At 47.0% G+C, this 15272-nt stretch overlaps 1 long non-coding RNA gene across 1 annotated transcript in view; it reads right to left on the minus strand.

The window, feature by feature from the left end:
• Window positions 1-2308: 2308 nt before the first annotated feature.
• The window catches only part of LOC135916783 (uncharacterized), a 53796-nt gene continuing 40832 nt past the window's right edge, over window positions 2309-15272 (minus strand). The window contains exon 4 of the long non-coding RNA XR_010569065.1: window positions 2309-2446. This is a non-coding gene — a long non-coding RNA (uncharacterized lncRNA). The remainder of the gene's footprint in view (window positions 2447-15272) is intronic.

Consider the following 15272-nt stretch of genomic DNA (forward strand, 5'->3'; position numbering starts at 1 on the left):
GGGACGATTATGTAAAAGTGTAGTACATGTCATATCGTTAACAGTGTTAAAACATGGATGTTGATGATTGGAATGTATTTTCAGGAAATATGTAAGGCTGATGTAAGTTCTCTGTAGATGGAGGGACCATTCATTTGATTCCGCGTATAAGCTTTCAATCGGGCTTGTTCTGAAAGCGCCAGTGGCTAAGCGGATACCTAGATGGTGGACCGGATCGGAGCGGCAGAGTTATACACGATGGCACCATAGTCCAATCGTGATCGAATATATTATAAGGCTCTTATAAACATTCATCAGACACTTCCTTTCGCTACCCCATGTTGAGTGGGATATAATTTTAAGTAAGTTCATGGTCCCTAGACATTTTTCTTTAAGATATTTAATGTGCTGTATAAAAGTAAGCTTGGAGTCTAGTATAATACCTAGAAATTTGTGTTCTTTGTTGATAGGTATTTGGTCTCCACACAGTTGAACACAAGGATCTGGAACCAGGCCTCTCTTTCTATTAAAAAGAACACAAGAGCTTTTGTGGGGGTTCATAGTTCATAGTGTTCATAGTTCGGTGTGGGGTTACTGTTACTGGAATTTCCCCAAATGACTCAACTTTAGGAAGGTTTTCAAACTGTTTCGGATCGCGGAGTTCCAAAAGGAGATCGCCGCTAGACAGTTTCGATGCTTTATAGCCTGTACCAAGAGTTTCAGTGAGATACTTAGACACAAGGAAAGGAGAAATCATTCCCATGGTCTTTTCAGGTTTGTTTGAATGAGTTACATGGAATCGGGGAAAGTTTGGCGGTTTGTTTCCAAGAAATTGGAAAATATCTTCGGTGCGCCCTCGTTTCTGAGGGCGATCAGGTAGTCGGGGAGAAGTGGCCATTAGAAGTATGGTGTTTTCGGCAGGCATGGCCGCCGCCCACCTTGGAGCCCAACCAAGGGACGACACAGGACGGAAATATTCAGTTCTGTGCACGCCAGCGGTACAACCCCGCTATAACCAAATACATATACCCAAGGCTGGATATAGTGCACAAGGTTAACCCTCGCTGCCTACGAAGCCGGAAGTAATACGAAAATAAAGAGAGGACAGGAAAGATTAAAAGTGAGAGAAAGGTGAAGATTTGAGGGAGAAAGAGAAAGGAAAACGCAACTACCGATTTCCCCCGGGTGGGTCAGTCCGGGGGTGCCGTCTATGTGAAGCAGAGGCCGAAGAGGTGTGTTGCCTCCGCCGGGGAGCCTTAAAGGTCCAAACACCCGGCATCGGCTCAACCCCCAGGAAACCCCTTTCCCCAGACACGTCTAAGCCGCGCACGGCAACACGCAGGAGGCTCCAACCCTCGTGTGCTCGGGTACGTAGTGTCGCCACACACCAAACGCCTGCTGACGCAGACGCCCCTGCGGGGGTGCACATTGCCCTGTGTACTGTCCCAGAGGTTAGGTGACAGGGCCCTTTCATTGAAGAACAGGTAGTGGCGGCCAATGTAATGATTAGGGAGTTGGGGCGAGCCCTCAGGTGTGATGTGGTGGAGGTGAACAGAATAATCGGGAGGAAAAACTTCCCCCCTTTCGGCCCTGATGGCATTCACTACGCTACACCAGCGGGATGGCAGGTACAGAAGAACTTCAGTTTGGCCTAGTTGGTATTTACTGCAAATCATATTGACCGCAAAAAAGACGGGGACATAGGAAGAAAACACATAAACAGTGCTGTGCTGTTTATGTGTTTTCTTCCTATGTCCCCGTCTTTTTTGCGGTCAATATGATTTGCGGGATGGCAGGTAGGAACGAGGGTGGGTCGTAGGGCTCAGGCTTTTTTTGCAGGCACGCAGGGCGACCCTGCATGGCAAAACATAAAAGCTGGTAAACAGACCGCAACAAGCTGCAATGACCCCCACCCCCCAGGTAATGTCTGGGTAAAGTGTACTAACCCTCACACTGTCTTATCATTTGAATTTCGAAAGCTGAATGCGGTAATCTATTTGCATAAGCCCATTTAATGGCGTGAGAATGGTTATTTTATAAAGTTGTAGCTTGGAGGATTGAGACGGTGTTCACAGTATGTCCTACATATAGAGCTAGTTGTCGAGTGATTAGCATTTTCTGACATGTGTTAGTGTTATGTCATGCTTGTAAAAGGAACACTAAAGATGAGACTAATTAAGGACGTTCCGTGATATGCAGAAACGGTGACTGTTATCGTCGCAATAAGCAGACCAGTGTCGTGTACACATAAAAAAAATAGAATACTAGTTTTCCAGGTAACACTAAGGACGTTTTCAGATCCACGGCCAGATAAACAGCTGTGAAAATGTTCGCAGAGATAAGCTTTGTTAAAGAATGCTCAATACACCCGTTGTACGTATATTAGAGCACACTTGAACGACTTGGTTGTGCTAATACAGTTGAAGATTTCCGGTGCTGTGGCTCCTATTCTCCGAAGGGAAACCCTCTGTAAGAAAGAGAAAAAATTAACGCTTAGACAAGTGTGTGTTCTTTAGTTTGTTCTACCTAAGAAGCAAGAGGAAAAACCTGTCGAAGTAGTTGGCTCTTTTTTCACACGACATCAATTTTTCAAACACTTGTCTCAATTTTTTAGCCAAGAGTAAGAATTTATTAAACATCTATGAGCTTTTTATAATGCTGCTGATTCCTTAGGGGCGTCTAACGGGCCTTCCGGGTGCATTAAAGGGTCCTTGAAACGGTTCGGAGAAATTTTGTAGGCGCGTAGGGTACAGGTACAATAAATCATTTACACGACAATTTGTGTGAAGCCTCCCATATTAAGAGAGGTACAGAGGATTACAAGTTACCCTCTTGTATAGTCACGCGTTTTCTCCTGAACTCGTTCGCCGAGTGATCTGGGCTACGCCCTGCCTTCGCTGTTTATGCGTCATGATGGGACGTCGTGTTGTGGATTTTCGGTTGTCTCAGAGCCAGCGCGCGAGGCCTTTCTCTCTCCGTCGGTCGCCTGGTAGTCGATACCAAGCGAGAGCTATCGAAGCAGCGTATCTGGTATCCTGGTAACCACAGGCGAAATGGGCATTTCAGTGGATAGGAGCAGGCGTAAACTAAAGCCCCTCTATACTACAATTGCTGTAATGAAGGAGCTTGGCGGAGAGGTACATGAGTCGCCTGATCGGTGTATGTGGTCCAGGCACTTGGTGGGGCAGAGCTTATAGAACCAAAGAAGGAACTGATATTGCTCTAACCAAGTGTAAACCATTTCAAACATTTAAAACAACGTGTTCAATATTGCGCTACTGCCAAATATTTACACCTGGAGCAAAGTAGAATATACTTCGTTACTGCTATATTTGCTCTGTGTTTGGTTGGGCTCTGTGCCACCAGGTGGCTGCACAATGCCGACGGTTCACGTTCGAGCCTCCGTTCATTCCGTGAAACGGCCAGGATCAGTCCGCTTGCAATTGCGTTTATCCGAATACCGGGCACGCGAAATACTATTGTGGCAGCAAACCTCTGGCGTAAAGTAACGGCTTCAACCACGCAAATCCTGGCAGTGGTCGGGTAACGACAAAACGGCGTGCTGCACCTTCTCCGCTCGTCTGCTGCCTTGCAGAGGGACACAATGTCGCACCTTGATATATTGCCAGTCACTTTGTTTGCAGCTCACGACGTAACAAGGGCGAACCGTGGTGCTCGCGAAAATAACGATTGAGACCACTACTGTCTGCGGAGCTCTTGTCAATGCGTAGCACATTGCAACGCAGGTAGACGACACTTGCTGTCTTCCAGAAGCCTTGAGTTTAGTGATAATGTGTCCTTGTGCATTCTCTTTCTGTAACTTTCTTTTTTACAGAAACAAATTAACTAACATTCCTGCTATAACGAACAACATTTGTTCGCCATGAAGTTGGAAAAATGATCAATGACGCGCCCTGGGCAGCCAATCGGACATCTCGCCCTACTGGCGTGATATATAGTCACCTCACGTCACCTGGTCAGGCGTGGCTGAAAACTCAGCCGACTGGCATGCTGAGATCGGTAGCGATGTACATTTTGAAAGCTTTATAATAAATTACACGCTTTAAGCGGAGAACTTATATGCTTGAATTAATGATCACAAGGACCTATCGTAGGGTGTCAGTACGTTCTACAATATTGTCAAAATTGTTTCCGGGTCCCTTTAAGCGAATACGACAGGCTGAGGGTCACATGCGCCTGCTCGCCCAGTCGAAACTACTTGCTGGTAAAGGTGAATCACGGTCCGATGGCTATGGTTACATTCTGACTTTCCCAAACTAGGCCTAGCTGGTCTATGACACTTGTGCTGAAGGTTGTGCTCTTTTGGTTGTCTCTTTCGCAACGTAAGCCATGAACGAAAATATCACGGGCTTGATACTGAACACACTCATTCAAAAGGCACTGAAATACCTAAGCTCATTGTACTATAGCCGCAACGTCCGACATATTCTTCTCGGAAGTTGGACAAAGCGCTTAATAACAATTTAAAACAAATGTGACTTCCCTTACTAAGTAAGATGTGAAAATATCAATGTTCAATTGGAATTATATTCTAATTCAAAAGCAGAGCCCAAGTTCAGCAGTGAGTGATAACTACAAGCGCGGACGTGGACATCTAAATCTTTACCTATGTTTCTTTCTTTCTCTTTATCATATCCCAGGTCACGTAAAATTTATTTGCGTACTGGCGCCGCAGAAGAAGCGTGCCAAGCAACCTTTGACCAGTACAGCTATATCGAAGTATGCCCAAATACTTTCGAAATATATTCACAAATACGAACGGCATTTTCGGATGGTTCTCGTAAGAAAACTGGCACGCGAGCTCAGCTGACATTAAACAACGTTAGTGACGTTTCACTTCGTAAATGTGGGTGACGCGCAAACGTATGGGTGCTAAAGCGCACACGAAGCTATCGACCCCCTGTGCGACTAGACGACGAGACTGTCCGCATCGCAGATCGCTTGAAGGAAAGGGCTCGGGCGGCCGTGCCATATGCAACAGCCACCGGAGTAGAACGCCCACGCCCTTTTCAAGATAGGACTCTCGCAGGCGCGCCGAAAATAGCAGCCGCCGGAGTAAAACGCCCCCCACCCCAATGGGATGACCGCGTTTCGTCGCCGCGTTCCTGCCTTGTGCGCGTGACCTTGAGCCGCCATCGTCGGCTCCCCTTCGATCGCTTTCACTCGCACATGCAGCATACGGCGCGTGGGTACGACGGTAACACGAGACGAGCGCGGTACGTCTATACGGCACACAGTACCCTTAGCAACTGCCAGAGGAGGCCAACCCAGCGTGCCTCCGCCTACCCTCCTGCTCCGCGACACTTCACCTCTTTTCTTCTTGGGATGGATGGATGGATGTTATGAGCGTCCCCTTTGGAACCGGGTGGTGGGTCGCGCCACCAAGCTCTTGCTATTGTACTGCCTAATGTCCTACCCAGGTTAAGCAATAAAAAAAAGATAAAAAAGCACGATGAGTTCTCATCACCAAATTTTCTTACGCCCTATCGAGAACTTTGTTTTAGTAGGTCTCCTTCTTTTGTGGCTTCCATACTTTTCTTACACCTATTTTCCAATCACCTCTTTCTAATCTCTATTGCAGACATGTTTACTTTCCCCCTGGTCTTGCTGAACCCAAGGGCTTCAAGGAGGCCAGTGGTTTTTAAATCGACCTCTACGCAGATATCTTCACATTCTTCTAAAACACGCTGCATCGTTTCCCTAGCTTTACCGCAGCAAGCACATGTTTCTGCTTCCTTGTTATATCTCGCTTCATAGGAACGTGTTCTAAGGCGTCCTCATCTCGCTTGGAAAAGTAATGCGCTTCCCTTTGAGTTATCATAAATTGCTTCTTTCTTGATTTCGTCTTTTCTTCTTAAGTGGTTTTACTCTCCCGCTTCGCTCAACGCCACCTGTACTCCGTTTCAGACTGCAGGCGCAACGCTGTGGAAGCTACGCAAGAAATTCGGTGACGAAAATGTATTATTACTCCGCACGTGCAATCAACGCTTCGCTGCGCGCCAACGGCGTTCGCTCGCACGAGCGCGCACGTGAGGCTGGTGCGACGGCCTGCCAATAAAAAAAAACCCGAAAAGAAACGCAAAGAAAAACAAATTGGTCAAAACAACGCATTAGATAGCCGTATACGACAGTTTGTTTGTTTGTAAGGATTAACACTTTCTTCATTCAATATTGAACCTGTATAAAGAGCAGCTTCGCACAACTGCGATCAAGAACATCGAACTACTTTTAAGGGTGGCCGAAGCCGCTGCAAGAAGTCTCTCTAGCCTCCACAGCGTTGTACCCAGGCACGTACCCAGGATTTTTTTTCGGGGGGGGGGCCCACCACTTCCATCATCATCATCACCATCAGCATCATCATCATCATCATCCTGTCCACTGCAGGACGAAGGCCCCTCCCTGCGGTCTCCATTTACCCCTGTCCTGCGCCAACCGATTCCAACTAGCGCCCGCGAACTTCCTAATTTCATCGCTCCACTTAGTGTTTTGTCGTCCTCGATTGCGTTTTCCTTCTCTTGGTACCCATTCTGTAACCCTAATCGTCCAACGGTTATCTAACCGGCGCATTACATTACCTGCGCAGCTACATTTTTTCCTCTTGATGTCAATTAGAATATCGTCTATACCCGTTCGCTCTCTGATCCAAACGGCTCTCTTTCTCTCTCTTAACGTTATGCCTAGCAATCTTCGTTCGATCGCCCTTTGCGCGGTCCTGACCTCATTCTTAAGTCTCTGCCCGGCCATATGTCAGCACTGGCAAAATTCACTGATTGCACACCTTACTCTTCAATAATAATGGTAAGCTTCCAGTCAGAAGCTGGCAATGTCTGCCGTATGCGATCCAACCTATTTTTATTCTTCTGTGAATTTCCTTCTCATGATCAGGGTTCCCTGTGATTAATTGACCTAGGTAAACGTACTCCTTCACAGTCTCTAGTGGCCGACTGGCGATCCTGATCTCTTGTTCCTTTGCCCGGCAATTTATCATTATCGTCATCTTCTGCATATTAGTATTCAACCCCACTCTTACCCTCTCTCTGTGAAGGTCTCCAATCACTTGTTGTAACTCGTCTGCATTGTTGTTGAATAGAACAATGTCATCGGGAAACCGAAGGTTGCTGAGATATTTGCCGTCGATCTTTACTCCTAAGCCTTCCCAGTTTAATAGCTTGAATCCTTCTAAGCACGCAGTGAATAGCTTTGGAGAAATTGTCTCCCTGTCTGACCCATTTCCCTATAGGTATCTCCCTGCTTTTCTTGTGTAGAATTAAGGTAGCTGTAGAACCTCTGTATATATTCTTAGGCGAAGGACGAGTTAGTAAGACGAGAAACTATTTACAGATTATATTTACAACAACGGTTGCAGCGCTGACCGTTTAGATTCACAGCGCGAGCCAAGTTCGTTCTCCCCCCTCTTTTCTGGAGTGATGGCGCCCACGCACCTCATTCAAACAAACAAATACCACAGGCATGTAGCAATATTTTTCAAGCTTTTTACGTAAGCGTTCTGTAGTCCTTGATTACGTAGTGCCTCTAGACTGCTGGTATCTCTACTGAATCAAATGCATTTTCGTAATCTATATAAGCCACATAGAGAGGCTTATTGTACTCTGCAGATTTCACGATAACCTGATTGATGACATGGATGTGATCCATTGTAAGGTACCTCTTCCTGAACCCAGCCTGTTCCCTTGGTTGACAAAATCCAGCGTTGCCCTTATTCTATTGGCGATTATTTTGGCAAATATCTTATATAATACTGGGAGCAAGCTAATGGTCCTATAATTTTTCAATTCTTTAACGTCTCCTTTTTTGTGGATTAGTGTAATGTCTGCATTCTTCCAGTTTTCTGGGACCATTGCAGTCAATATACACTTCGTATAAAGAGCCGCCAGTTTTCCAAGCATTATGTCTCCTCCATCTTGGATTAAATGGACTGTTATTCCACCTTCTCCTCCCGCTCTTCATCGTTTCATGTCTTGCAGGGCCCTTCTGACCTTATCGCTAGTTATAGGAGAGTTTCTGTATCCTGTTCATTACTGTTTCTAAGTGAGGTATCGTGACTCTTCTGGGTACTGTATGCAAGTCAGCTTAGAATTTTTCCGCTGCTTTTACTGTCTCTTCGAGATTGCTTATGATATTATCCTTTTTATCTTTTAGTGCATATATCATGGTTTGTCCTATGCCAGGTTTCCTTTTTACTGATTTCAGGCTGCGTTCATTTTTTTACGGCTTCTTCAGTCTTTCTCATGTTATAGTTTCGAATATCAGTTATTTTTGCCTTGTGGATCAGTTTTGACAGTTCCGCGAATTGCGTAACGCTGTGCGGCCACCAGTCCCATACAACCGCGTAGAGCGCAGGACTCTGCGATTCTAGACCAACTGCGCTCACCGAGACAGGTTAGAAAAACACCCACATAAGCACAGCAGAGAAGTGGCTACGTGAGGTGGTTCGACCAATAACTGTAGAAGCGTCATTCAAAGCAAGTAATTATTCTGCACTTCCGGCGGCGTTTCCTCTACTTCCTTTTTAAATAAAAAGATGTTGATCCATTAATATTCTGATAAACAACGGTTAACATATTTGGTTGTTGCGTTGGCTCTCTCCCTTAGTAGATCACTTAATTTCTTAACTCCTTGCGATTTTTGTTTCCAGTTGCCAATTTTGCACGAAAAGTGCTATACAATTAGGGAAAAACAGACGAGGTAACGGGCGACAGTCATCTTGCTTATGGGTTGAAGGGTTATTGCAGGGTTTCATGGTGGACGCTCTTTCACATTATTTTATTTCCCACCTTATCTAACCCATATCACGTGTATATGGTTCCGGGCATCTGCCAGCGTCGCGGCGAGCCGTAACTCAAGGAAATAATCAAGCAAAGGGAAAAGTTAAACGCAATTGGCGTTTTCTCCGGCCGCAACTCGTTCCATGAGAGTATACAGACCAGCTGAGTAACATCCGCATCCCTCTCCTGGTCCCAGGATCAGCCTAAACAAAGAAGGTTGAACTAACAAAAGCAACAGCTATGCGCGTGACGGTTGAATAGATGGTGACAACTGAACGCATCTCGAGTTAATCTCGCGGGTGCGGAATCTATGAGAAAACTGCCCTTCACATTACAAGAGATGCCGATAACTACCGCCATCTAAAAGGAGTGAAAAAGGCAGCATAAGGCTGACCGATGAACAGCTGCCAAGTCTCAACATGAATCTGGCGGCGCTTTAGGAATGTGTGAGGAGTGGTGGCGTGGGCGGGGAGGGGGGGGGGGGGGGGTATGCCACTTGATTTCGGGGGGGGGGGGCCCGGGCCCCCCCGGGCCCCCCCCCCCTAGGTACGTGCCTGGTTGTACCTAAAGCCCCTCAATCTCCCAAAGTAGCGCCATTCACTTCCCTCCTCCTGCGCTCGGCGCGGCCTCGACGGTGGCGCCGCCGGCAGTGGGCCTGCCGTAGCAGACGACGGCTAGCACGCTACGGGAGGAAATCCGCGGAAAAGTTCGTTCGAGTTCTGCGGAGCAGTTTTTTCAATCTAGATCTTGCTTTGTCAGTCGGTAACTGACCTTAAGAATGTTGTGTCGGATTTGCGGAAGAAATAGAGAAAAACACCATTATTCAAGGCGTATTTAAGGCGTAAAGCGCGCGCACGTTGAAAGTTCGTGTTGCTGAAACACGACACAAGCACGCGGTGTGCTCAGACACTCGAGTAATTACCAGAGTTTCAGGTTTTGACAGCGTGAAAGTATGTGCACGTGGTTTCGTAGGTTAATTTACGTGCCTGCAGAATGCTTTTGTTCGGCCGGCGCGTGAGAGATTCCGACTGTCTGCGGTCAGCAATGCCTGGCAGCAGGGCCGTTTCTGTTCCGCGCCTTTTACAGATGTACGTAGCTCATGCACAGGTTGTGGTGGCCATGAGCAACGTTTTCACACATAGGCGGTATAGATAATTTGAACAACGTACAAGCATATGAAATCGTTATTTATTTATTACAGTGCAAATGGTTAGAATTTGATAGAAAAAAAAAGAAGGAACTTGATGGGACAACTGGAAAGAGGTTCAGAAAATAATTATCCCCCTCCCCTCATTGGCACCAGCAACACTTTTGTTGAATTGCTAATTTTATCTCTGTATACTACGTGCGTCTGTATTCTTTTGCGTTGTAAGTTTTCACAAGGAAGCAGTGTTGCGTTAACTGGAACAGTCAAGGCACACAAGACAGAAAAAAAGTTGATTCTTGGGTTTTACATCCCAACACCCCGATCTCATAAGGCACGCCATAATGGGGGCTCCGGATTAATTTTTTTCCAGCTGGGGTTCTTTAACGCGCCCCCAATGCACTGGACACGGGCCCGTTTTGACACGGGCCCGTTTTGACACGGGCGTCAAAAGAAGAGGTTGGAGGAGCCGTGGCACTTACTTCACAAAGCCGCGCGTTCTTTGCCACTTGCTCGAAGTCAGCCCGCCCGATCTTGTGAATCCACATTTTTTTTCGTTTTGCGTTGCGCCCGGCGGATGGTAAAGCAAAAAGCTTTTTGCCGTCACTGGGTCTGTTGTGGCAACCGTAGGCGCAGCAGCACGGCATCACAATTAAGCACTCGGCCCTAACCCATTGTATAAAACTACCGCGCTCCTTCAAACCGCCTGCCGTACTTCCGTCGCGCAGGCCCAAAAGTGGGGGTCGCAGCGCGCTGGAAAGAAAAGATATACAAAAGCGCGGCGCCTGCTCTGCGCCGGAAAGAAAAAAATATACAGAAGCGCGGGGCCTGCTTTCACGTGACACAGATTGGCCAATGGGGGGCGGAGGAGGCTGGGGCGACAGGAGGAGTGGAGGAGGAAGCGCCTGGGTGAGCGGGGTGGCGGAAAGATCTAAGAATGGCGCTACTTTTGGAAAATTGAGGGGCTTTAGTTGTACCTGATGTCTGAAACGCAGTATAGAGTGTTCTCTAGGTGCCATTGCTTTTCCGCGCGCCCAGCGCGATCGCCCCAACTTTCGCCATCGCGCTATTCCCCTCTCCACCTTCAGGCGCTTTCCTCCTCCGGTGCTCGCTTCGTTCCCGGATTCAAACGTCGCCGACTTGACTGGCAGGTCACTTACGCTTGCGCGTAGAAAACGCCTAATAGCTTAAATTGCAGCTACAGAATTCAATAGACCGGTAATAATCCCGACAGCGGAACCAGGCAAGCATCGGCGAGCATTGCTATGGCAGAGGATGCTTAGTTACTTGGAAAATATACTGCTAAAAAGGAGCCGCATCATTCTGTTGTTCTTGAGAGAAATCTCTCACACGAGCTCCTGTAATATTAAAGCAACTAATAGAACATATCTCAGCTTTTTAGAATGACGAGAACTTTCAGAAACACCCGCAGAAGTTACAATACCGAAACTTTTGTGTGCACTTCCAGACAGAAATATCGACTCAGCAACTGCTGTGGGAAGATTTAATGAACATTTCGCATGCACCAAGCGCAGCACATCCCCCAAGTATTAAGATGGGAAAGTTCCCGCATCATCAACCCTTCCACTTGACGGCTGGACATCCGCGTGGTGTAATTTGGAATTGAATGTGAAATGCATTGTTATAACGCTTCAGTTTACACTAAAGTTTTATGTATTCGTATATTTCTATGAACTGCCACTCAGGGACCATTACTGTAATGTTCCAGGAAAATTTTTTTAGTGGAATTAGAAGAACATTCAAATGAAGCCAACAGAAACTTTGAATTCACCTTAAATACGGACGCTTTAACTCGGATACCCTGCGTGGAAAAGTTTAGCCACCGGAAAATATTTTCAAAATGTGCGCCGCTATCTGTAGCTACCTATAGCAACAACGCGCCATCCACCATCTTACCTACTGCGTAGAAACGTAAAACTGCGATGTGCCGTTTAATTAATCAGGTGCAACACTGTGCATACTGGGCAAGATGTTTGCTCTCTGAAAGGTATCCCTCCGCGCGCTGCGCCAACGCTTCGGTGCTCGCGAACGGCCTTTTCTTGGGCGAGCATGCACGTGAGGCTTCCGCCACCGGCTGCAAAGAAAAAAACCCAAAATGAAAAAAATGCTGGCTTTCACGTAATCGAGAATAGATGTAAGCCTGAAATGGCCACCGGCAAAGCAGATTGGTTGGAGGTGCTACTAGCTACAATCTGAAAATGGATGTAGTGCATGTTCGCAACGGGACACCTCACCACGCGATACTTTGCACTGGTCCATACGGACGCTGCCCCGCTAGAAGAAGAGAACCACGTGAAGGAGGCACGACAGGCATCGAGAGACGCCAGAGAGACCGAGCGCACTGCCCAGATAGAAGAAGAAAAGCGCCCGAAGGAGGCGCCGCCAAGCAAACTTAGCAGACCTCGATTCGTCTTAGCAAACCACGATTCTTTCTCCGTGAATTCGACGTAAGAAATCGACGAATTGAAACATATTTCATTCAATACTGAGCCTATAAAAATAACAGTTTCGGACAATTTTGGTTAAGAAACATCGAACTATTTCTAAGCGCGAACTATGCCACTGCGAAATCTCTCTAGCGTCCACAACACGGAGGAAGGAAACTAAGGAGAGGCCCTGACGTCACTCTTTGTGAAGCAAAAGTGAAGCCGGAAGTTGGCGTTGCTCGTGGCGATGCTCCGCCTTTTGTGCCACCCTCCTCTCTTGTTTACATCTTTCGCGAAACCACGTGCGCCGCGCTGCGCGTGGTTTCGCGCACGGAGCGCGCTCGCTCGCTCCGCAGCAATACTAAACAATCGCGATGTCTCATTGCGTTGCCGTTGCCAAACCCATGTTAAAAGAAGTTCATAATGAACTTCGCAAATTGGGCCGTGAGGTCGAATCGGCTGCTTTTACCGGCTATTATGAAAATAAACATGCCTTAAATATAAGGCCAACCAACTGAACTCTTCTCATTAACCGCAGGTACCGGCCGCTACCCAGCTCTTGCGTGTTTTTTAAAAAAAGGTCCCCTTTATCGCTGCCTTCTACTTGCTTTTCTCTGCTTGGGCTTCCTGGGGCTCTCATACGGTCTTGCGAGCTAGACGTCTGGCCATGCGAAAAAAGATGTACGCGTTCTTACTGCACCGCAAGAACGCACTGCAGACACGTACGACACACCAACCCATTTGCGATCCATTTGGAGTTTATGAGCACAAACACATTCTCGCTTGAGGAATCGTCGTGCTTTATTGAACAAACTTCGGGTGGCCGCGCATCACTTCGACAGCGCGCCGGCGAGGAGGCAGAATGTCGTTTCTGACTCCACGTTTAGGTTCATTGACTGCGGCTTGAGGTGCCTTCTTCGCACGGTAAGTGAAGCGTCACGGAACCAAAGTTTTGCGATAGCCGGCGCACAATGCAGAACAGTACGCGCGTGGAACCGGCCCACCTGCGACCATGAAACAGCCGTTTGCTGTGTTCGCAGGTACGCTCTGTGGAGCCTTCCTCACTCTTGCGGCGCATCCGCTGACCTTCCCTGCGCTTCGCGCGCGCACAGATAAGGTACGCCTGCGGTAGGGAGAATTATTTCCTTAATAAGTCAAAGCAGCCGCTTCTTTCCCATCTTCCCGGATGAAGAGTCGACTGGCCGGCGCACGATGCCGAACAACACGCGCGTGGACCCGGCCTACGTGGGAGCATGGAATAGCTAGCCGTTCGACGTGTTCGCAGGTGTACGTTCTGTGGCGCCTTGTGTATTCTTGCAGCGCATCCGCTAACCTTCACTTCCCTGCGCTTCTCGCACGCACAGATGAGATAAGCTTGTGGTAGGGAGGATTCGTTCCTTAATAAGTCAAAGCAACCGTCCCGGATGAAGAGTCGACTGGCCATGACTGCATTTTCTGCGTTTCTTTCCCAGCGAACGATGCGCGAAAGGCACCGTTTTTTCAGTTTTCGTTCCGCGCACGAGTTGTGCGGACGCTTGCCTAGGTATCCGCTCATCCAATGCCTAGTTGTTGTGTGCCAGGATGCAAGTCGCGCACGCCGACAAGTGGACCGCCCATATCTTTTCACGTGTAAGTAAATTTCCTTATGTGGTTGGTGTTTTATCGGAGGAAAAACTAGAACTTATTATACACGCATTCACATAGCGATAATAATTCTATAGTTATAGTATAACAGTAAAATATTTTATTCGCACAGTATAAGTTATCATCTAATACATATGCGCGTGATTCTTCATTATCAGGTTTCCCGGTGACACCGTTCGTCGGAAAAAGTGGATAGAGGCAATTTGGCCATCCTCCGGAGTTGAAAGAGAGCCTAAGAAGCAAGCCCGCATTTGTTCAACTCACTTTCGGGATGAACATATAGATCGCACGTCGCCAAGTAGAGTCCGACTGCGGGGACATGCAGTGCCGACGCTCTTGGTGAGAATTGATGCTTCTTATGTGGCATGGCTCTTGCAATACATACACAAATGCATATAAGGAAGAGGGGGGGGGGGGCTTTCTTTAAACTGGTAAACAATGCTGATACCTGTATGCGACCAGAATTTTAGTAGAGGATAAATTTTAGAAAGCAAATTTACACACAATCAACCGACTTACCGAAACAAATAAATAAATTTTCAGCAGTATACAGTGCTCACTATACAAGTTTTCCAACTTTAACACGAGTTAAAACTCTATATGTTTCTCATAACTTTTAATTATGCATATCGTACCTGCTTCTCTGGTTATTCGTGGCACCCAGTACACGAGTTGGAGTGATGGAAAAAAATTAACTGCATGCATTTTAAACTTTCTACTGAAAGCACAATTTCAGAAGTAATCTTGGCAAACCATGCCAAATAATTTTGTGAGAGCAAACAAAGGATATGTTGTTAGTAGTCCCAAAGTGGCCAAGCACATATTCAGTTACTGCTATTTGACATCCCTTCCTTATCATGTGTAACATTATCAATATGAAGTTTGCAACCTCCCAGCTGCCTCATCCAGTTTACCAAGGTGACAGTGCATCTGATGCAACAAGCCATGTTGCACACTCGCACTCTGCATCCTCTCAACTCACGCAAGGATGTGATGAAGGCTTGATGGTGTTTGCACAGGTGAACATTTCAATTCGCTAATAATAGTCAGCAGTTGCTATTGAGCAAAAAATTGTATCAGGCCATTTGGCACATATCAAAGACTGCACAACGCCTAATAGGGATGAATGCGGCTATCGCACGCTCATCCCTGTAAATTCCACGTCTCGCTTAGTCCAAGTCATGCCGCACAGTTTTACTTGAAGCGGTTATTTACTCATTGATGTCTTGCCCTCAGGTTGCCACAAGTTTT

The sequence above is a fragment of the Dermacentor albipictus genome, chromosome 7, assembly GCF_038994185.2.
Source record: "Dermacentor albipictus isolate Rhodes 1998 colony chromosome 7, USDA_Dalb.pri_finalv2, whole genome shotgun sequence".
Taxonomy (NCBI): domain Eukaryota; kingdom Metazoa; phylum Arthropoda; class Arachnida; order Ixodida; family Ixodidae; genus Dermacentor; species Dermacentor albipictus.